The 23,179-nt window shown below is 45.6% G+C and overlaps 1 protein-coding gene across 1 annotated transcript in view; it reads left to right on the forward strand.

Annotated features, from left to right (window-relative positions):
* The first annotated feature begins 12,998 nt into the window (after positions 1 to 12,998).
* HCK (HCK proto-oncogene, Src family tyrosine kinase) overlaps positions 12,999 to 23,179 on the forward strand; it is a 44,119-nt gene continuing 33,938 nt past the window's right edge. The window contains exon 1 of the mRNA XM_069548304.1: positions 12,999 to 13,465. The gene's annotated coding sequence lies outside the window, so the exon portion shown is untranslated. The remainder of the gene's footprint in view (positions 13,466 to 23,179) is intronic.

The following is a 23,179-nucleotide window of genomic DNA, read 5'->3' on the forward strand; positions in this document are numbered from 1 at the left end:
ACTTAACAATATCCATCAATATTTTAAATGCACACACCCTTCGATGCAACGGTTTCACTGCCAGGAGTGTCTCCTGCATTCATACCCACAACATAGAAATGATGAATATACAAGGAAAATCACTGCAGCTTTGCTTCTAAGGACAAGAGATTGGAAATAAATTGAGTGTTCAGTGATAGAGAACTGATTAAATAAACTGGGGCTCGTGCAGACAACAGAATACCGTGCAGCCATAAATAAGAAGGGAGTAGCTCTCTGTATGGCTGTCCTTTAGTTGCTGTCATGTCTGACTCTTTTCGACCTCCTGGACTCCCTGCCAGGCTCCTCTGTCCATGGGCTTTCCCAGGCAAGAATACTGGAGTGGGTTGCCATTTCCTCCCATTTCCTTCCCAGCCCAGGGATCAAACTTGCATCTCCTGCATTGGCAGGCAGATTCTTTACCACTGAGCTACCAGGGAAGCCCAGCTCTCTGTGTACTGATGTGGAATTGTTTCCAGGATAAAGTAATTGGAAAAAAGAAAAGCAAGATGCAGAATAATGCACTTTGGATGGTGCTATCCTTCTCTTTAAAGAGGGCAGAGAATGTCTGTGTCTCCGCATGGAATACATAGTTCTGGAAGGATATACAAAACAGGTGATAGTTGTTGTCTCTGAGCTGGAGGAATGTACAGTTGTAAAATATGGAGGAAAAGAAACTCTCTTTTCGTGATGTATCTTAAATATTGTGCCATGAGTATGAATCACAGAAAAACAATTAAAAATATGTTACCGCAGTATTTATCATACTCTACAACCCCATGTGTTTCCGTGTCTACCTGACCTCCCCATCTCCATCTCCAACACATGCACACACACACACAGATCTTGATCTTGTAAGGGGGATGGGAAGAACTGGTTGTGACTTATACTCCCTCCTGGAGCCCAACACAGCATCCAACACAAAGCAAGTGCTCAGAGAATCTGAATCCATATTCACAATGACTTCCTTCTCCAAGAAGCCCCCACGTAGTCTCACCTCCTGGCATTCCTGCTCTTGTGTGGGCCACTCCCACATGGAATGGAGATGACCTGTGTGACCAGCGTGATGCATCACCTCCTCTCTCCAATCACTCGCTCTAGGGGAAGCCAGCCGCCATGTCATCCGCACACTCAGGCAACCAACCTTATGGGGGGGTCCACGTAGTGAGCTTCTGGGCCTCCTGCCAACAGTTGTATGAGTGAATCATCCTGGAAATGGCTCTTCAGCCCCAGTCAATCCTTCATTTGACTGTAAACCAGGTTTACCTTGCCTGTTTCAGAGAGACCCCAAGCCAGAGCCACTAAGCTAAGCTGCTTCCAGATTCCTGACCACAGAAACTGTGTGAGATAACTGTTTATAATGTTTTAAGCTATTAAATTTAGGGGCAATTTGTTACACAGCAATGTGTAAATAGTACAGTCAATAGTCTTTATTAAGCATCTAGTAAGGTAAGTAAAAGACGCTTACTCCTTGGAAGAAAAGTTATGACCAACCTAGACAGCATATTCAAAAGCAGAGACATTACTTTGCCAACTAAGGTCTGTCTAGTCAAGGCTATGGTTTTTCCTGTGGTCATGTATGGATGTGAGAGTTGGACTGTGAAGAAAGCTGAGTGCCAAAGAATTGATGCTTTTGAACTGTGGTGTTGGAGAAGACTCTTGAGAGTCCCTTGGACTGCAAGGAGATCCAACCAGTCCATTCTGAAGGAGATCAGCCCTGGGATTTCTTTGGAGGGAATGATGCTAAAGCTGAAACTCCAGTACTTTGGCCACCTCATGTGAAGAGTTGACTCATTGGAAAAGACTCTGATGCTAGGAGGGATTGGGGGCAGGAAGAGAAGGGGTCGACAGAGGATGAGATGGCTGGATGGCATCACTGACTCGATGGATGTGCGTCTGAGTGAACTCCGGGAGTTGGTGATGGACAGGGAGGCCTGGCGTGCTGCGATTCGTGGGGTCGCAAAGAGTCGGACACGACTGAGCGACTGAACTGAACTGAAGGTAAGTAAGTATGTCAGTTGTATCTGACTCTCTGCGACCCCTTGGACTGTAACCTGCCAGGCTCCTCTGTCCATGAAGTTCTCCAGGCAAGAATACTGGAGTGGATAGCATTCCCTTCTTCAGGGCATCTTCCCAGCCAGGGATCTAACCCAGGTCTCCTGCATTGCAGGCAGATTCTTTACCATCTGAGCTATACTGTGTATCCATTCTGTGGGGGAGTACAAGAAAAAAAGACATGATCCTGCCCTCAGGGGAGAAGGCCATGTCCACATTCATCCTTCAACAAACATTTATTGAGCACTTACTATATACCTGGCCCTGTGTGAGATGCTGACTCAGAATGCTGGCAATTAAAACAGGACAAAGAGGAACTTTCAGGATTGATGGCAATGTCTATTTTAATGGGGTTGAATTTATATAAATGTACAATCCATTTGCAAAAATTCAGCAAATGAACACTTAATCTTATGCAGTTTGTTGTACATATATTTCACATCAAAAATTTGTAAACAAACATTGAACTAATTCACTCTGAAATACTTTTAAAGAGAAACTGATGCACAGCTAGATGGATAGACGTGATAAAGCGAGTAGAATGTTCATGGTAGATGCAGGTGGTGAGTATAGGGGTTTTGTTGTAAAAGTCTTTCAGTTTTGATGTATTTGGGGGAAGTTTTGCAATAAGAAACTTTACTGAAAGGACCCTCCATAACCATACATACCAATCCTCTCATTTATTATTATTTTAATTACACAAATAAAAACAAATACAGTCTAGTTTTAAAAGCAGAGGAAAGGTCACCACCTCTTTCTCTCTGGTCCCATGTTACACTCTTCTTCAGTGACTCTCTCTGTTCTTGTCGGCTGTGTATATAGGTAGACACAAAACAATGTGTTTCCCGTTTGGTTTTGTTTTTTTTAAATGAATAATGCTCTCTATACTATTCTGAAAGCATATATTGGGCTCTCTCCATGATAATTCATACACAACGCCTCAGTTTTAAATTGCTGGGTAGGATGTGCCCTCTCATTCAAGATGTGAGTCTCAGAAAGGAGGTCTTTTTTAGGAATAATGAGTTAGGACTGCCAGGAGGCGAGCCTCCTCCCCGGGCTCCAGGCCTGGACTCACCTAGCCGGAGCTCGGCCACCGTGTGAAGACCAGGCTGAGCGCGGGTTGGCGGGCAGGTCCTGCTCTGCCCCGCCCATCTTCCCGCCCATCCCTCCGCCCTTTCGAAGGACCCCCCTGGGCTCTGGCGCACCCGGACCCAGGAGGAAGTCCGCGTAGCGCTTCCTCTTTTGTCGGCCTCCGGAGACACGGGGGGAAGGGAGTAGGGTTGTGAAACCGAACTGTCCCCTACCCCTCCTCCCCGGGGGAGATCCATCAGCTGGAGGTGGCCACGCAGCTGGGGGCAGAAAAACAACTCCGTGGACACCCCCTCCACCCCCGTCCCCGTTCCGCTCCGCCACACCCCTGAGCAGGAGGTCGGCTGCCGCTAGGGTATACCTGGGGTAGGTGGGCTTCCAAGACACCCATAGGGCAATCTCCCTGGTCACCCTCATGGAAAAGTCCCAGCTCCTTATCCGGTGCTGCTGCTGCCATCTCCAGCCTCCAGATGTGCCTTCTCTTGCCTAGGGCTTCAGTTCAGTTCAGTTCCGTCGCTCAGTCGTGTCCTACTCTTTGCGACCCCATGAATCGCAGCACGCCAGGCCTCCCTGTCCATCACCAACTCCCGGAGTTCACTCAGACTCACGTCCATCGAGTCCGTGATGCCATCCAGCCATCTCATCCTCTGTCGACCCCTTCTCCTCCTGCCCCCAATCCCTATCAGCATCAGAGTCTTTTCCAATGAGTCAACTTTTCTCATGAAGTGGCCAAAGTATTGGAGTTCCATTCAGACACCAACAAAAAGAAGGTTTGTGTTTCCTCAAACAGGCCAGTCTTCAGTCTTTGAAAGGCTGTAGTTTCTGTCTGGAGGACCCTTTGCCGTGACCTTAAACCTCAAAGGATCACCTTCTCCAAGAAGTTCTCCGTGATGCACCGCAGGCAGAGCCAGTGTCCCTCCTACTTGGTTCTACAATGTCATGTGCCTCTCTACCACAGAATTTTCTACTTCTGTGTCTAAGTTGTTGGTCTAAGTTTCTGTCTCCCTAGCTGAATTGCTTGAGGGCCAAAACTATCTTGTAAATTTTTGTCCTGGCAGCTCCTGACTGCTTTCGGAGAGATTAAAGGACATGGGCCCTAACCTTGCTCAGGTGAATTAACATAGAGAGAGCTGTAAAACAAGCTTGTAGAAGAGTACAGAGAGTATATTCATTTTTTAAAAATATAACATGGTTATTTTTTTTACCTATGTGTGCGTGCATGCTCAGTCACTCAGTGGTGGGTAACTCTTTATGACCCTGTGGACTGTAGCCTGCCAGGATCCTCTGTCCATGGAATTCTCCAGGCAAGAATACTGGAGTGCGTTGCCTTTTCCTCCTCCAGGGAATATTTCCCACCCAGGGATCGAATCCACATCACCTGCAGCTTCGGCATAGGCAGGCGGATTCTTTACCACTGTGCCACCTACCTATATTTGTATGTAAATATGTAAAGAAAAGCCTGGAAGCTACACAAAGTAAGCCCTTAATAAGTATTAATAGAATTAATGAATGGGTTTGGATCCTAGGCACTGCCATTCATTTCATCATTCTATTTGTTTCCTTCATTCAGTTTCTCCATCTATAAAACAGTGTACATGAATAGTATCTGCATGGAACATGCCAAAAAAATGTAGAAAAGATAGACAACAAACAGGTTAACATAGATATGTATTAGAGTGCCTGGTGGTGACAAGTTCCCTGGAGAAAAATAAGCCAGGGCAGGGGCGGAGGTGGGCTTGGCGGGGGCAGCTAGAGAAGATGGAGACTGGAGGAGTTTTTTAAGAAGGACCTTCTAGGGGCTATTGTGAAGTTCTCATGGGCTAACCTTCTCAGTTTTTCATTTGCCTCTCTTGGAAAATGAGGGCAACAGTGACCTCCTGCCTGGGAGGGTGTAGCTGTGAAACGAACACTGGCTACTTGGCAGCTAAAAGGGGAAATATCTGGGCCCTGAAATAATCATTGTGGCTCTCTTCCCCATCCCCTATCCTGCTTTGAATGTAGAACAATCAGCAGTTCCCAAAGCATTTGAAATAAATAAAATGCAAATATTCCTGGAAATAGGAAAATATGTTTCTGAAAGAGCAGCCCTCTGTTCCTCTGTAAAGTGAAGCCTGCGTTGTTCTCCAAGACTGAGCCCTGTGTCATGTCCCACCATCAGCATCTCTCTCTCCCTGCTCTTCAGTCTCCAGGGCACACTCACCAAGTTTGTGTAGTTGTTACAAGCTTTTGGAGGCACACTGGAGGCTCAGAGACCTGGGTTTGAGTTTGTTCTTGGCTGTGTGACCTTGGACAAGTGTCTTTACTCCTCTGAGCCATCCTCTTATAATCATCCCTGTTTCAAGGAGATTAAATGAGATGATGTAAGTGAGGGCACAGTAATGAACTTGACATGCAATGATTCAGTGACCTGGTGAGGTCAGCGCTCTTACCATTCCACTTCACAGATGAAGAAGCATGGACAGAGAGGAGTAGAGTAACTTGACCAACGTCACAGCTAGTGAGAAGCAGTCAGTCCAGCCTCAGTGCCTTTGCTTCCATCATTCTTGCCCTGCTGGCCCCAGTGTCAAGTGCACAGACAGAACCTTTTGGGACTCTTCATCCCCTAAAAATCCTACCTAGCTCAACTCTATCTTGTCCATGAAATCTCTGATATTTTAAATGACTTTACTTTTGAATAATTAATATTATTTTTTGAATAATTAACATATTCAGATGGTTCAAAATTCGAGAGTACCAAGGGTATACTAGGACCAATAAGCCTCCGTCTCTCCTCTCTCATCCAGCTACATAGTTCCCTTCCCTGGAAGAAACCACAGGAGCTGTTTCCTATGTGTGCCCTTCCTGACTCAGTCCAGGCATGTGCTGGTACATTCCCATATCTTTGTTTTCTTGTTCTACACACATAGAAAAACATAATTGAAGCTGTTGTGCACCTCGCTCCCCTCCACTTACACACTTGTTCCCTATTAGTACATAGAACTTTCTTCATTTTAAAAAAGTATTATTGGATTATAATCCACATAGTCATCCATTTAAATGTACAGTCGAGTAATATTTCATATGTTATCAGAGTTGTGCAGCCATTAAGACATTTTCGTTACCCACTCCCCCCCACAAAAAGCCCTGTACCCATTAGCAGTCAGTCCTTGCTTCTTTCCACTCCCACCCTAGACAATCACTAACCTACTTTCTATTTCTGTAAATTTGCCTATTTTGGATATTTCATAGAAATGGAATTATACAATGTGTGATATTTTGTGACCAACTTCTTTCATGTAACAAATATTCAAAGTTCATGTGGTACATATATCAATGCTTCATACCATTTTATTTTCAAATAATAGTCCATTGAATGGATATAGCACATTTTATTTATCCACTGATGGACATCAGAGTTGTTTCCACTTTGGGGCTATTATGAATAATGCTGCTATGAAAATTTCATTTACAAATTTTGATGTAGACACATTTCGATACTGTTTGGTAGACACCCTGGAAGTGGGATCACCTGGAAGTGGGTTCCATGGTAAATCCATGTTAACTTCTTAAGGATCTGCCACACCACTTTCCAAAGGGGCTGCACGGTTTTACATTTCCACCATGATATGTGAAGGTTCTAATTTCTTCGTGGTCTTATCAACTGTTGCTATTATGTGTTTATTCTTATTAGCCATTCTAATGGATGTGAAATGGCATCTCATTGTGGTTTAATTTGTAGTTCCCTAATGGCTAAGTGTTTTTATGTGCTTATTAGTTACTTGTATAGCTTCTTTGGAGAAATACCTATTTAGATCTTTTGCCCACTTTTCAAGTATGTTGTCTTTTTATTATTGAATTATGTTGCTTAAATATTTAGGCTACCAGTACCTTATCAGATGTATGACTTGCAAATATTTTCTCCCTTTCTGTGTGCTGTCTTTTCATCTTCTTGATTGTATCATTTGCAATACAAGTTTTTACTTTTGATGAAGTCCAATTTATCTATTTTTTCTTTTATCTCTTATGCCACATCTAAGATTGCTTTGCCTAACCTAAGGTTGTGAAGATTTAATTCTAAGAGTTTTATAGTTTTGGGTCATACACTTAGTTCTATGATCCATTTTGAACTAAATTTTGTGGGTGGTGTGAGGTAGGAGTTCAACTTATTTTGCATGGGGATATCCAATTGTTCCAAAACCGTTTGTTGAAAAGACTATTCTTTCTTCCCATTGAATTGTCTCAGCACCCTCGTTGAAAATCAATTGGCAGTCAATGTGAGGATTTACTTTTGGACTCTTAATTCTGTTCCATTGATCTATAGTTCTACATTTATGCCAGTAACCACACTATCTTGATTACTGTAGTTAAGTTTTCAATTAAAAAGAGTGAGTCCTTCAGTGTTTACTTTTTCAAGATTGTTTTGGCTGTTCTGGGTTCCTTGCATTTCTATGCAAATTTTAGGGTGAACTTGTCTATTTTTATTGTTTAAAAAAGATACCTGGGGTTTTGATAGGGATTTGGTTGACCATTTTGGGGAGTGTCACCATCTTAATATTAAGTCTTCTAGTCCACAAAGGGGATGTCTTTTCCATCCCATGAGATGACTTTATTTAGGTCTTCTTAAGCTTCTTTCAAAAATGCTTCTTGGTTTTTCAAGTATCTTGCACTTCTTTTGTTAAATTGATTCCCAAGTATTTTATTCTTTTCATTAATATTGTAAGTGAAATTGTTTTCTTAGCTTTATTTTCAGTTTGTTGATTGCGAGTGTGTAGAAAGACAATTGGTTTTTAAACATCATTATTCCTTTGACAACTGCTGGGCACTCCATTATTGTATTATCATTTTTTCCCAGTCCTCAAATGACAGGCATTTAGCTTATTTCCAATTCTTTCCTGGTAAAAAGTGGTGCTGCAATGACTTTTCCTGTGCATATCCATGAAGTTTAAGGCATCTGAAAATGATTGAGAAAAGACCTACAACTGTTGATTGCCACTACCCTGGCCCGTGCCACCATCATCTCGCCTTTGGAGCATAGCCTCAGCCTGCTGATTGGCTTCCCTGCTTCCCCTTGGTCCCTCTAATTCATTCTCCTCCAAGCAGCCAGAGAGATCCCATTAAAATACAAGCCAGTTGTGGCTTATTCCTCTGCTCAGTTCAGTTCAGTTCAGTTCAGTCGCTCAGTCGTGTCCAACTCTTTGCAACCCCATGAATCGCAGCACGCCAGGCCTCCCTGTCCATCACCATCTCCCGGAGTTCACTCAAACTCACATCCATCGAGTCAGTGATGCCATCCAGCCATCTCATCCTCTGTCGACCCCTTTCTCCTCCTGCCCCCAATCCCTCCCAGCATCAGAGTCTTTTCCAATGAGTCAACTCTTCACATGAGATGGCCAAAGTACTGGAGTTTCAGCTTTAGCATCATTCCCTCCAAAGGAATCCCAGGGCTGATCTCCTTCAGAATGGACTGGTTGGATCTCCTTGCAGTACAAGGGACTCTCAAGAGTCTTCTCCAACACCACAGTTCAAAAGCATCAATTCTTTGACGCTCAGCCTTCTTCACAGTCCAACTCTCACATCCATACATGACCACAGGAAAAGCCATAGCCTTGACTAGACGGACCTTAGTTGGCAAAGTAATGTCTCTGCTTTTGAATATGCTATCTAGGTTGGTCATAACTTTTCTTCCAAGGAGTAAGCGTCTTTTAATTTAATGGCTGCAGTCACCATCTGCAGTGATTTTGGAGCCCCAAAAAATAAAGTCTGACACTGTTTCCACTGTTTCCCCATCTATTTCCCATGAAGTCAGAACCCTCCAATTGCTCCCAACCTGTGTCAATTAAAGTTTAATATCAGGATATTCATGGCCTTACAGTCTGACCTCACACCCTCTCCAACATCCTCTCCATCATTCTCTTCTGTGGCCATTCTATTCCAGCTACACTGACTTCCTTGTGTTCCTTAAACACATCAAGTGAAGTCACACCTCAGGACGTTAGCCGTTACCATTCCTTCTGCCTGGAACACATTTCCCCAGACTATTCCGTTACTCACTCCCCCAATTCAGCAGGTATCTGCATACATGCTCCCTCTTCAGAGAGGGCTTCCCTGCCACTCCGTCTTGGGTCACACCATCACTCCTTCCCCACCCCTGCCACCTTGCCGCTTGCTTTGCTTTATTTTTCTTATAATCCTTACCATCCTCAGACATAAGATATCAGTTGACTCTCACAATGATTCACTGATGTAAATACTATTATTATTCCCACTTGACAGATGAGGAGATGGGCTCCGAGAGGTAACTCAGTATGTGCAAGATCACTGAGCTGATAAATGGCAGTGTCGGGGTTTGAACTCTAGTCTGACTCCAAAGATGCAGTATTTAGCACCATTTCGTGTGGTCAGCTATATTCCCTATGACAATGAATGAATGAATGCCTGAGTAGACAAAATGTTTGCTATCCCAAATACTAGTAAGGCAGTGTTTGGGGGTAAAATTTGTAATTGTATCAATGTTCTTTCATGCTAATATGACTTAGAGGGGAAATATTTTTTTAATCACAAAGAACAACAATACAAAATTGACAAGGACATGGTAAAACTGGAAACCATGGTGATTCCCATCACTGGTGGGAATGCAAGGTGGTATAATTACCTTGAAAACCACTTTAGGTTTGTATTATAAAGTTACCGACCCAGGGATCAAATCCCGGGCTCCTGCATTGCAGGTGGATTCTTTACTGTCTGAGCCACCTAGTGGGAAGCTTAGTTAAACATGTACTTACTATATGATCCAGCAATTCCAGTCCAAACCATTTAACCAAGAGACATGAATATGTATTCATGCCAAGACTTGTACATGAATGTTCACAGCAGCTTTATTCATGTAACAGAAACAACCCAAATATTCACCAGCAAGTAAATGAATGAACAAATAGTGATACATTTGTACTATGGAATACTACTCAGCACAGTAAAAGGAAAACATACTCGAATATGAAAAAACGTGGAAACTCTTAAAAGCAATATGTGAGTAAAATGAAGGCCCATTTTACTCACAAAAAGAAACATATTGTATGATTGCATTTATGTGAAATTCTAGAAAAGACAAAGTTAGTCTATAGTGACAACAAGCCAAACAATTTTTACCTTTGGAAATGAGTGGGGAAGTTGAATGTATCAGGGTATAAAGGAACTTCTTGGAGTAATAAAAAAAACTTTCTATCTTGATTAGTGTGGTAGTTACATGGATGTCTACAGTTGCCAAAACTCATCAAGCTGAGTATTTTAAATGGCGCATTTTATTTATATTATGCTGCAGTAAAGTTGATAGGGGCTTTGGGAACACATACACGATTTTCATTGCAGCATTACTTTAATAGCAAAAAAAGAAATTGGAGAAATTGGCTATTAAAAGGAGAATGTTTCTGCTATCATTGGTCCTTTGCCATCAGAATGGCAAACTCAGAAGATGTAGCTGATGCTGGCAACGACACTCTAACATCCCCAGAACCTGCATCTGTCTTCTTTGAGGCTCTCTCTGGTGACTAGAGCATGCATGGGGCAGGCCAGAAATGTTGGAGCATTAATGTCCGGCCCCACCCGGAGCAGCCAAGGGGTTGCAAAGTGTCAGACACTATATAGTGACTAAATAGCAGCAGGAGCAGCCCTCATCCAATGTCTGACAGGAGCTGGTGTATAAATGCCCAGACTACCTCATGTCTCAGGTGGGATAACTCTGTGGGTTCACTCCCCAGGAATGATTGAGCTCCAGGAGCCCCCAGTTGGAGCTTGCTTGGTACTGCTTTCTTAAGTGGCTTTCTTCCCTTCTCATTCACCCACTCCTTCACCTGAGTTTTCTGCATCTTCTAAGTAACCAATTTTCACTTTAATCTGTGTCTAGGGTCTACTCCTGTGGGACTCAAATTAAGACCAGCAGACAATACCTAAGGTACAGTCAAGATATGGGGAAATGGTGGAGAAGAATCCAAGCAGCAGTCATTTGGTAAGTTTCTGTCATTCTTGGCAAAGCCAAGTCTTAATAAAATGCTCACATAGGTTCATAAGGGGACTCATATCAGGATGTTTACAGTGGCACTGTTTATGGTAGGGTGAAGCTGTGTGCCATCTGGGTGTCTGTGACTAGAGGAATGGATAAATAGACTATGGGGAATATAGACAATGACCTTCAGTAACATGGCTAGATATGAATAGTATCTAGTGATGGAGTGGGGAAAAAAGAGTTAAAAATTTAGGTACTATCCAAGAAAATTAAACACACAATTAAAACAATACCTGCCTTTTAAAAGGCCATACATGTATTTAAGTACATAAACCAAACACATAAAAGCAGGGTCATTATCTTTCTTATTCATGGTTCTGTCCCCCTCCATCACCATCTGCCATCCCCCCCACCCCCCACCACAGGGGACCTTTGGTCATGTCCGGAAACATTTTTGGCTATCACAACTGAGGAATGGGGCTGCTACTGGCATCAAGTGGATGACATCTGGGAATTCTGTTCAACCTCCTGCTATGCACAGAACAGCTCCCCACAACAAACAATTTCAGGACCTAAATGTCAATAGTGGGGCTGCCCAAGTGGCTCCATGGTAAAAAAAATCCATCTGCAGGTTCCACCCCTGGGTGGGGAAGATCTCCTGGAGGAGGAAATGGCAACCCACCCCAGGATTCTTGCCTGGATAATCCCATGGACAGAGGAGTCTGGCAGGCTTACAGTCTATGGGATCACAAAGAGTCGAACAAGAATGAGCAACTGAGCCGGCACGCAAATGTCAATCAATAGTGCTGAGGTTGAAAAGTCCTATGTAGCTCAGCCCCAGCATAGTGAATGAACGAGTGAATGAGAGATGGTGGGGGCCTGAACTGACTGGTAGTGGGTGGGACTACAGAGATGCGGTAGTGTTTCTATACATTTTTGGAGGTGTGTTCAGCAGGATTTAGGGTGACAGTCCACTTCCAGGAGGAGATGGGCTCTGCCCTTGTCTGGCCCTGCGCACCTCTCATTCATCTGCAGCCTCAAACTGTACCCTCCAGCACCACTTACTGCCCCCTCAATTTTCAAGCTCCTCTGAGCTATCGGGAAACTGGCCAGGAGTGAGTCAGGCTGGTTCCTGCGGGCAAAAACTTTGCATGGAGTTTGAATGGCCAGGGCCTGAGGAATGGAAACCGCAGACCACAGAAGAGCTGGGAAGGCTTGGGACACAGCGTTGGGGAGGGGACTGGGCTAGAAGGAGGCGATTGGAATGGTGGGGAAATGAATCGGAATGCTTGGGGGAGGGGGGGGTACAGTCCTGTGAGAATGAGGAAGGTAGGGTTAGGATCCTCCCAAACCGGTTTAGAATCCTTTGATATGTGGGATCAGAAACCTGGAAAGCAGGGGTTGAATCTTGGAATGGGCTGGATTAGAATCCTGAGGGGAGAGGAGGATTAAAATCCTATGTGAACAGGTTGGGATTACCCAGGAGCGAGATTAGAATAGAATCCCTAGGATTAGGGTAACAAATCTTGAGGGCTGGGTTAGAATCTATTTATGAAAGAGACTAGGATCCTTCACTTGCCGGATTAAAATCCTTGGGGCAGAATTAGAAACCTCTGGTAGACGAGGTTAAAATTCCTTCATAGGTGAGATTCAAAATCCTTTGGGGCAGAATTAAGATCTCAGGAGGAGAAGATGGGGTGCTGGGGTTCTCGAGAGGGTGGGGTTTAGAATCATTTGGGACAGGGTTAGGGCACTGGAAGGCAGGATTAGAATACATTGGAGGAGGTGTTAGTTTATTTGGGGATTAGGACCTTGGAAGCACCAGTTAAAATTCTTGGGGGCGGGGTTATTGCCCTTCGGGGATGAGGTAAGGATTCTTGGAGGCAGGGTTAGAAGCCTTGGATGGGCGGTGTTTAAAAAAATCCTTAAGGCAGCGGGATTAGGATCTTGAGAGGTGGGGACAGAGATTGGAGTCCCTGGGGTGGGGTCAGAGTCTTCGGGGCGGGTTTAGGACGTTTGGGGGCGGGGTTAGCATCGCCCCGGGCGCGGCTAAGGCGCCCAGATGGTCTGTGGGGCGCCACCGAGTCCCTGGTTCCGGTCGGGACGCACCGCCGAGGCGTAGGGGCGAGTGGAAGGGGACAGTTCAGCGCCAGAGGGCCCCTCCCCCAAAGACGCACGGCACAGAAGAGCCCCAGCCTCTTCTTGAAAGTCAATTCATCTTCCCCTAGCTCTCAAGCGCCCCGGGACCCCGGGGACTGCCGAGCTGGGGGGGCGCTCGAGCTGCGAGGATCCGGGCTGCCCGCCGGAGGAGGAGCGGGCGCCCAGGTGAGTGCCTCGGACTCGGGGGTCAGGGGACACCGGCCCACGAACTTGGCCTGACGGTCGGGTCTTCGGGCTGCTGAGGGCACCCAGGGTGGTGAGTTGCGTAGGCTGGGGCGCAGCGGAAAGGAACCGTCGGCGGAGCGGCGGACAGGCGGCAGGATGCGGGGACCGACCCGCGGGGGAGGATGTCCAAATGAACAGCCGAATGGCCCGGCTGCAAACCTGGGAACGCAGGAGGGTGACTTTCTGCCTGAGCCGCCACTTCCCTAGGCCGTCCAGGTTCCTCTTCAGCAAGAGACCAAAAAAAAAGGGCTTCAAGGAGCCTGTGAGGGGAAAAGCCCTTACTGTTCCTGCTGGGGCTGGGTGACGGTCACGGTCACGGTCACGGCGGCTTGGCAGCCATGGTGGGGAAGGGGACAGCTGGCCGTCGACGTGACAGCGCGAGCCACACCCAGGCAGGGCTGCAGCTGGGTCGGTTCGCTAGCTGAGCTCCCTCTTCCTCCCAGCTGCGCGCTGATCCCCAGGCGGTCTAGGTCGGACCCTGAAACTTCCTGGACAGACTACAGGAGGATGCCTGGCCCCTCATTTTCCTCCTGTGAGACTTTGGACAAGTCACTCACTCTCCCTCTTTAAATTCCAATTTCCTCATCTGTCAAAGAGGGCTATTAGGTCTGTCTTCCAAGACTGCGATGAGATAGAGTATATTAGAGGTCATGTAAGTGAGTTTGGGCCTCCCAGGTGGCGCTAGTGGTAAAGAACTGCCTGCCACTGCTGGAGACATGAGACCTGGGTTTGCTCCCTGGATCAGGAAGATCCCTGGAGGAGGGTGGAGGAGGGCATGGAAACCTACTCCAGTATTTCTGCCTGGAGAATCACATGGACAGAGGAGCCTGGCAGGCTGCAGTCCACTGGGTCGCACAGAGCCGGACACGACTGAAGCAACTGAGCGTGCACTCAAGGACAGTTTAATGCAGTGGCTAAGCAAGGGGTTTTGGGTGGGCAACCTGCCTGTTGGACCTTGAGCAGAGGATATGGCCATTCTGTGCCTCCGTTTCCACAGCTGTAGAATGGGGATATTTGAAATAATGGCTACCTCAGAGGATCTTTTTAAAAATGCATTTATTTATTTATTTGACCGCACTGGGTCTTAGTTGCAGCATGTGGGATCTAGTTCCCTGACCAAGGATCAAACCCATGCCCCGTGCATCAGGAGCTCAGAGTCTTAGCCATTGGACCACCAGGGAAGTCCCCATAGGGTTGTTTCGAAGATTAGATTGAGTTACTGACAGGTCTAACTGCTTATTGCCTAACAGGTCTAACTGCTTAATATCCATTAACAACAGTCATAGCTATTACACGGAGAAGGCAATGGCACCCCACTCCAGTACTTTTGCCTGGAAAATCCCATGGATGGAGGAGCCTGGAAGGCTGCAGTCCATGGGGTCGCTGAGGGTCAGACACGACTGAGTGACTTCACTTTCACTATAGCTATTACAGTCTAGCCTGGTGGTTCTCAAACTTAAACAGTACATAAGAATCACCTGGAAAGCTTGTTGAAACACAGATTTTTTGGGTCTTGACCCCAGAGTTTGTGATTCAATAGGTCTGGCACAGGACCTAAAGTATTTTTATTCCCGGATGATGCTGGTTCAAGGCCCACACTTTGAGAACCACTTTGGCCAGCACAGAGAAAGGCCTCAAAAGATATCAGTTCTCATCACTGCTTTCTCTGCACTATCCATTTTTTTTGGGGGGGGGGGTGGTGTTAAATACAGAAAAGTGAAGAGAGCAATATACTAAATATCCCAGGAACCCACCACCCAGAGTTAACAAATGTTCGCATTTTGTCACGTTTGTTTCAGTTTTTTTGAAAAATAAAATTACTAAAAGTAACAGATAACATTGAAGCCTCCCCACCCAGTATCCATCTTAGTTCTGTTTCTCTCCCTCCCCAGAGACAATCTCTGTCATGAATTATAGCTCTTCCTGTCTGTGCCTTTAAAAATGTGTTACATATATATGTGGGTGCATAAACAATACATAAAATTGTCTTTCGTGTTTTAAAGATCTACATAAATGCTGTCTAACTGTGAGATTCTGCAGCAGTTTCATTTTCCCTGCCTTGTTATCATTAAGTTGTCACAATCTAGCCAGAATAAGATACAGAGCTCTAGTTTATTCCTTCTAAGTGGAGGATTCCAGGAGGGTACCGTCCTGCCCTACTTCTCATTCCCCCCGATGTTGAACAGTCAGGTTGATCCAGGGCTTCAGGACAACAAACAACACTGCTGGGGCCAGCCTGGATGTGTGGTCTTGGGCTCACGTACAGGTGTTTCTAGGGGGAAACACCGAGAGGCTGAGTGGCTCTCCCAAGGGGCAGCTTTTGTGTATGAGGAGGACCGAGGCGTGGAAATGTCACCCAGGGGGTCTGGGGCAGAGAAGAGAGAAGAAAGGATTGGCTCTGCTGACCTTCCAGCTCCCTCTAGATCCAGGGCCACAGACACCTGTTCTCAGCTGCAGGAGGGCAAAGATTCTTTCCTCCGCCCTCTTCACTATGCCTGACACTTAGTATATGCTCCAGCAATAGGAGCATGCATCTTTTTTTGTTTTGCTTTTCAGTTTTTTTGGTTTTCTTTTTGCCTCCCCTCACAGCTTGAGCAATCTTGGTCCCCCAACCAGGTATTGAACCTGGGCCCTCAATAGTGAAAGCACGGAGTCCTAACCAACGGATAGCCACAAAATTCCCAGAAGCATGAATCTTTTAAAAAAAATGTTTGGGTAGCAAATGTTTTATTTTTATAGCCTTCTTTTTTGTGCACGTTTTATTTAACATAATTAGTAAAATGCTGCATATACAATTTTTATCCCACTTATTTGCTTAGTATTACATTGCAAGCATTTTTCCATGTCATTAAAACATCCTCAAATTTTTAATGACTGAGTAATAGTCCACTGTTTGGAGGGACTATAATTTGTTTTAACCATCCTAGCAAAGCACTTTTAGATAGCTTGCAATTTTTAAAAAATATTTGGATGTGGGCCATTTTTAAAGTCTTTATTAAACATTACACCATTGCTTCTGTTTTGTGTTTTGGTTTTTTGGCAGCGAGGCATGCGGATCTTAGTTTCCCAAACCCACACCCCCTGCATTGGAAAGTGAAGTTTTAACCGCTGGGCTGCCGAGGAAGTCCATAGTCTTCAATTTTTAAAACTTTTTAAGGTGAAACTCATATAACATTATAAAATGAACCATTTTAAGTGAGCAATGCAGTGGGGCATTCAGGGTTGTGTGATCAGCACCTCTGTGTAGTTCTAAAACATTTTTATCATCTCAGAAGGAAACGCCATAGTCAGTTATTCCCCTTCCTCCCACTCCTCAGCCCTTGGCAGCCACCAACCTGCATTTTGTATCAATGGATTGATTTATTCTAGATGTTTCATGTAAATGGAATTACATAATATGTGACCTTTTGTGACTGGATTCTTTCAAGGTTCATCCACATTAAATACTGACACATGTAATTCCTTTTATGGCTGAATAGTATTTCATTGTATGTATATTCTATGATTTGCTTATCCACTCATCTGTAGATGGAAATTCAGGCTGTTTCCACCTTTGACTACTGTGAATGGTGATGCTATGAGCATGCATGTGCATGTATTTGAGCACCTGTTTTCAGGTCCCTCGGGTATATACTTAGGAGTAGAATTTCTGGGTTATATAGTAACTCCATGTTTAACCTTTGAAGAATCACCAAATTATATTCCACTACTTTACATTCCCACCAGCAACGTACTAGAGTTCCAGTTTCTCCACCCTGTGGTCAACAGTTGGTATTTTCCTTTTCAAAAATTATTATTAAAACCATCATTCATTAAGCATGAGTCTCAATCTCACCTCTACCAGGCTGCTCTCTGGGGGCCTCTTACCCCAGAGGGTGAGGAGAGAGTTGTCTGAGTTCAGAGGACTGGTCAGGGCTTAGACTTTAAACTCTTTTAGAAAGTAAGTCCCATGAGGGCACAGACATGTCTGTCTCCAAAACTACTGCATATCTAACCCCTGGCACCTAAGACATAGTTCAGTTCAGTTCAGTCACTCAGTCGTGTCCGACTCTTTGCAACCTCATGAATCGCAGTACACCAGGCCTCCCTGTCCATCACCACCTCCCGGAGTTCACCCAGACTCATGTCCATCGAGGCGGTGATGCCAACCAGCCATCTCATCCTATTGTCCCCTCCTCCTCCTGCCCCCAAAAAGTCCATTGTTCCATGTCCAGGTCTAACTGTTGCTTCCTGACCTGCATATAGATCTCTCAAGAGGCAGGTCAGGTGGTCTCTCCTCCACTAGCCTTGTTTGTAGTGATGCTTTCTAAGGCCCACTTGACTTCACATTCCAGGATGTCTGGCTCTAGGTGAGTGACCACACCATTGTGATTATCTGGGTCGTGAAGATCTTTTTTGTACAGTTCTTCTGTGTATTCTTGCCATCTCTTCTTAATATCTTCTGCTTCTGTTAGGTCCATACCATTTCTGTCCTTTACTGAGCCCATCTTTGCATGAAATGTTCCCTTGGTATCTCTAATTTCCTTGAAGAGATCTGTAGTCTTTCCCATTCTGTTCTTTTCCTCTATTTCTTTCATTGATCACTGAGGAAGGCTTTCTTATCTCTCCTTGCTATTCTTTGGAACTCTGCATTCAAATGGGAATATCTTTCCATTTCTCCTTTGCTTTTCACTTCCCTTCTTTTCACAGCTATTTGTAAGGCCTCCTCAGACAGCCATTTTTCTTTTTTGCATTTCTTTTCCATGGGGATGGTCCTGATGCCTGTCTCCTGTACAATGTTATGAACCTCCATCCATAGTTCATCAGGCACTCTGTCTATCAGATCTAGTCCCTTAAATCTATTTCTCACTTCCACTGTATAATCATAAGGGATTTGATTTAGGTCATACCTGAATGGTCTAGTGGTTTTTCCCTACTTTCTTCAATTTAAGTTTGAATTTGGAAATAAGGAGTTCTTGATCTGAGCCACAGTCAGCTCCCGATCTTGTTTTTGCTGACTGTATAGAGCTTCTCCATCTTTGGCTGCAAAGAATATAATCAATCTGATTTCAGTGTTGACCATCTTGTAATGTCCACGTGTAGAGTCTTCTCTTGTGTTGTTGGAAGAGGGTGTTTGCTATGACCAGTGCGTTCTCTTTGCAAAACTCTATTAGCCTTTGCCCTGCTTCATTCCGTATTCCAAAGCCAAATTTGCCTGTTACTCCAGGTGTTTCTTGACTTCCTACTTTTGCATTCCAGTAGGAATGAGAGATAGTAGGGCCTCAAAAATACAGAATTGAGGGGTGTTGAACACTCCCTCCCCTCCTTTGCCTGAGATATTTCAGCAAATATGTGTGTTTTAGTTGGCCTCACACAATGCTGCTGCTGCTGCCAAGTTGCTTCAGTCGTGTCCGACTCTGTGCGACCCCATAGACGGCAGCCACCAGGCTCCCCTGTCCCTGGGATTCTCCAGGCAAGAACACTGGAGTGGGTTGCCATTTCCTCCTCCAATGCATGAAAGTGAAAAGTGAAAGTGAAGTCGCTCAGACGTGTGTGACTTGTAACAACCCCATGGACTGCAGCCTACCAGGCTCCTTCGTCCATGGGATTTTCCAGGCGAAAATACTGGAGTGGGGTGCCATTGCCTTCTCTGGCCTCACACAATGATTCTTCTTAAACATGCACTAATATTTAAAGTCAAGAGAGCTCATGGAAATCTGAGCTTCTGTCTTCTCTTGAGCAACTGAAAGAGCTGGGACTAGAGCCTTGGTCTCCTGTGCTCTGCTGCTACTCACTCATCGTAGTGTGGGTGCTGCTGAGCGGGGCTGCCCTGTAGACTGCCCCCGAAACATCCAGTTTGCAGCACCCTTGTCTGGACTACCTGCCCCATGTGGAAAGCCCTGTGGGCCCCTATAGCTCAGTTGAGTTTTCAAAGCCAGTCGTAAAATCATGACAAGGCCTCCCTTTTTATAGAAAAGAAATGTCAGGCCCAGAGAGGGTAAGTAACTTTCCCAAAGTTACAGAGTAAGTTAATGGTACAATCTCTTAGCCTGCCTTTCTAAGCCACCCCTGCCCCCACAGCGCTTTGATACCCCATGCCATTTCTCCAGTTTCCTCCACCCCAGGACTGGGAGTTTTAGTATATAATTCCAGAGGCATGGGTAACGACAGAGAGGAAATCCTTGCTTGAATGTAAAATGTGTCCTGTTCTTGGCCAGTGGCTGTGGCCACACAGGCTGCACCGTCTGGGTGGCCCTGCCCTGCACTGGGCCTTGTGACAGTCCTCATCCTGACCTACGACACCTACCTGAGCTCCCACCATCACCATGAAATCCTTTGGTCCAGGAGACTTAGGTGCAGCCAAGAGAATAGAAGACTCTCCCTCAACTCTGCCAGAGAAATGAAGAACCATAGAGCGCTGGAGAAGGAAGTGGCCATCCACTCCAGTATTCTTGCCTGGAGAAGCCTATGGACAGAGGAGCCTGGTGGGCTACAGGCCTATAGCGTTGCAGGGAGTTGGTCATGACCGAAGCTACTTAGCATGCGTGTGTGCAGACAGAGCGCAGGAGGCCTGAGTTTGAGTGCCAACAGTGCGTCACACAAGTTGTGTGTGGCACCAGCCAAATTCTTTCACTCCCTGAGTCTCAATTTCCTCATCTGAAAAATGAGGATAAGATGACTACTGCCTCACCATTCATGCAAAACGGTATTCCTTTTATGTTAACACACACATAAAAAGTGATACTCCATATTTTCTATGAGTGTATATGTGTCAGCCTGAGTTTCCCCAGAAGCAGACCCTAGAAGACATGTCAAATGCATTCACTGTTTAGTTTATTTGGGATTTGATCCCAGAAAACCCTATAGGAGAGTGGGAAGCAAGACAGAGAAGAGAAGTGAAAGTGAAAGTTGCTCAGTCCTGTCTGACTCTTTGCAACCCCATGGACTACACAGTTCATGGAATTCTCCAGGCCAGAATACTAGAGTGGGTAGCCTTTCCCTTCTCCAGGGGATCTTCCCAACCCAGGGATCGAACCCAGGTCAGCAGACAATAAAAATGTGATCAAGTCAGTCCCATTGTCGGCACCTGGAGCTCAGTTCTACTGGGAGTGCTGGAAGCCACTGAGCCCGAGGAACTGGGATGCTTATCTGCCTGATCCTGTCAGTCACAGCTGATGGGGATGAGATCAGCTCCCGCGGGCTGACAATCCTCTAGCACTTCCACTTACCAGGCTCATGGGCAGAGCAGGTGCCAAAGACCACAGAGAAATCTAGACGAAGAGACGCAGGTCCTGGCAGTTGGACATCCAGCGAGTGTTCAGAAGGGTAAACAGCTGAGCAAGGAGGAGGGGCACTGATATATCTGCTTTAGTATAATATGCAAATGTACAAGAAGAGGCTACCTGGGAGGGGATGGTGAATGGAGGGGTGGCCGTGGAGGGCCTGGAAAGGGTAACTTACAGGCCTTATTCCAAAGGTGCCTTAGATTTAGCTTTATTGTTTTCATTTTTAACAAGGACAATGTAGTGTTTTCCTAGGTGATGAAAGGTAATTTTAAAAACAAAAATGCATACCCTCCAAAACAGAAAAGAACTGGCTCTGTCAACAATAAAAAAGAAAGTGTAAAAGGGTCAGAGCACGCGATGAAAACTTTGAAGTTTCTATTTGAGGGGGTCAGATTTGGGGGCAGCAGACCTTGGAGCACGGTGGGAGGTTGAAGTGAAAAATTGTCCCTTGGGCGAACTGGCCACCACTTCCTTTTGGAAGGGGGTCACCTTCACTCAGCTCCAATCAAGGAAAGACTTTGTTCCTCTCCAAGCAAAGATAAACACACATGAACAGTCCTTCTCAGTTTAAACACACGTTTGTGACTACTGTTTAAAAGGAGAAATCTAGGGCACCCTGGCAGCTAAGGGCATTTCATTCAGTTAGTCAGGTCCTTGGAGAAGGCGACTCTCAGAACTGATTAGAGGGAATGCCTGTAGAAGGAGCTAGGAGAGGTTAGGAGAGGCATCAGATAAGACAGCAAGGCACTGTTGTTCATTCACTCGGTCGTGTCTGACTCTTTGTGACCCCATGGACTGTAGCACACCAGGCTTCCCTGTCCTTCACTATCACCTGGAGTTTGCTCAAACTCATGTCCATTGAGTTGGTGATGCCATCCAATCATCTCATCCTCTGTTGTCCCCTTCTCCTTTTGCCTTCAATCTTTCCCAGCATCAGGGTCTTTTCCAATGAGTCAGTCCTCATCAGGTGGCCAAAGTATTGGAGCTTCAGCTTCAGCATCAGTCTTTCCAATGAATATTCAGTGTTGATCTTCTTTAGCATTGACTGGTTTGATCTCCTTGCTGTCCAAGGGATTCTCAAGAGTCTTCTCCAACACCACAGTTCAAAAGCATAAATTCTTCGGGGCTTGCCTTCTTTATGGTCCAGCTCTCACACCCATACATGAATACTAGCAAGGCATGTCTGACTCCAAATGAAAGAAGGAGAGAGGAAGGAAGGGAAGAAGCAAGGAAAGGAAGGTAGAAATGTCTTAAACTACAAGGCAGTTCTAAGGAACATTGGCAAGGCTGTCAAGGAGGTTCCATCAGAGGTCCCCCTGGCATGGTCCTGCCTTGGTACCCCTGGCACTCTCAGCCACTGGGTGAGAGCAGCCCAAGGCAACAGTGATGTTCTTCACAGCATGACAGCTGGGCCACTGGTCAGTTCTGCTCTCTGCATTTGGAGATCTGAGAGGCTCATCCTTGTGGCTACCATATTAGATGGTGGCTAAAGCCATGAAGAATGTAGCTGGGAAGGGGCCAGAAAGTGATAGGAGTTGGGGACAGTGCTCCTATCTTAGCCAGGATGATAAGAAAAGACCCTGCTGAGAAAGTGAGATCTGCAAGAAGAGCTGGGTGAAGAGAAAGAGGCTTTCTGGGTGATGAATGTTCCAGAAAGCAGCCTGTGCGATGGCCCTGAGGTAGAAACATGGTTGGTGAGTTGAGGAATAGCAAGAGGCTAGTGTGGCTGAAATGAAAAAATCAAGGGGGGGCTGGAGGAGACAGGACTGTGAGGTTGAGGGGACCCCAGGCCATGGAGCCTTGCCAGCCTGACCAGAGGGGACTTGGACTCTTACTCCAAGTGAGATGGCAGCCCCGGGATATTTTGAGCAAAGGAGGGACGTGATCTGACTTATATTTTAAAAAGCTCACTTATCTGTAAGAAGCAGAAAAGGCATTCAAACCCAGCTCTTTCTGGCTTCAAGTGTTAGTTGCCCATTCATGTCCAACTCTTTGTGATCCCACAAACTGTAGCCCACCATGCTCCTCTGTCCATGGAATTCTCCAGGCAAAAGTACTAGAGTGGGTTTCCATGCTCTTCTCCAGAGGATCCTCTGGACCCTATATTTTTCCAAACTTGCCTGCCCTCTGCCTACCTTAAAGATAGAAATATTCTAAGGAGGCTTACAAGTGCCCTTGAGTTCTGGAGTTGATCAGGTGACCCAGAGGTAACATGGAACATGACAAAAATGTACTACTTGGTTGCAGCAAGTGGTTGGAACATATACATCTCAGAGTCAACCTTCTGACTGAGTCAGGCAAATGACCAAAGACCCGACTTCCTCTTTCCTATGTTGCTCGGTCACTTGCTGTTGTGTAAACCAAGGCATGCCACCCACCCTCTCTGGGT

This window comes from Ovis canadensis, chromosome 13 (assembly GCF_042477335.2).
Source record: "Ovis canadensis isolate MfBH-ARS-UI-01 breed Bighorn chromosome 13, ARS-UI_OviCan_v2, whole genome shotgun sequence".
Classification (NCBI taxonomy): domain Eukaryota; kingdom Metazoa; phylum Chordata; class Mammalia; order Artiodactyla; family Bovidae; genus Ovis; species Ovis canadensis.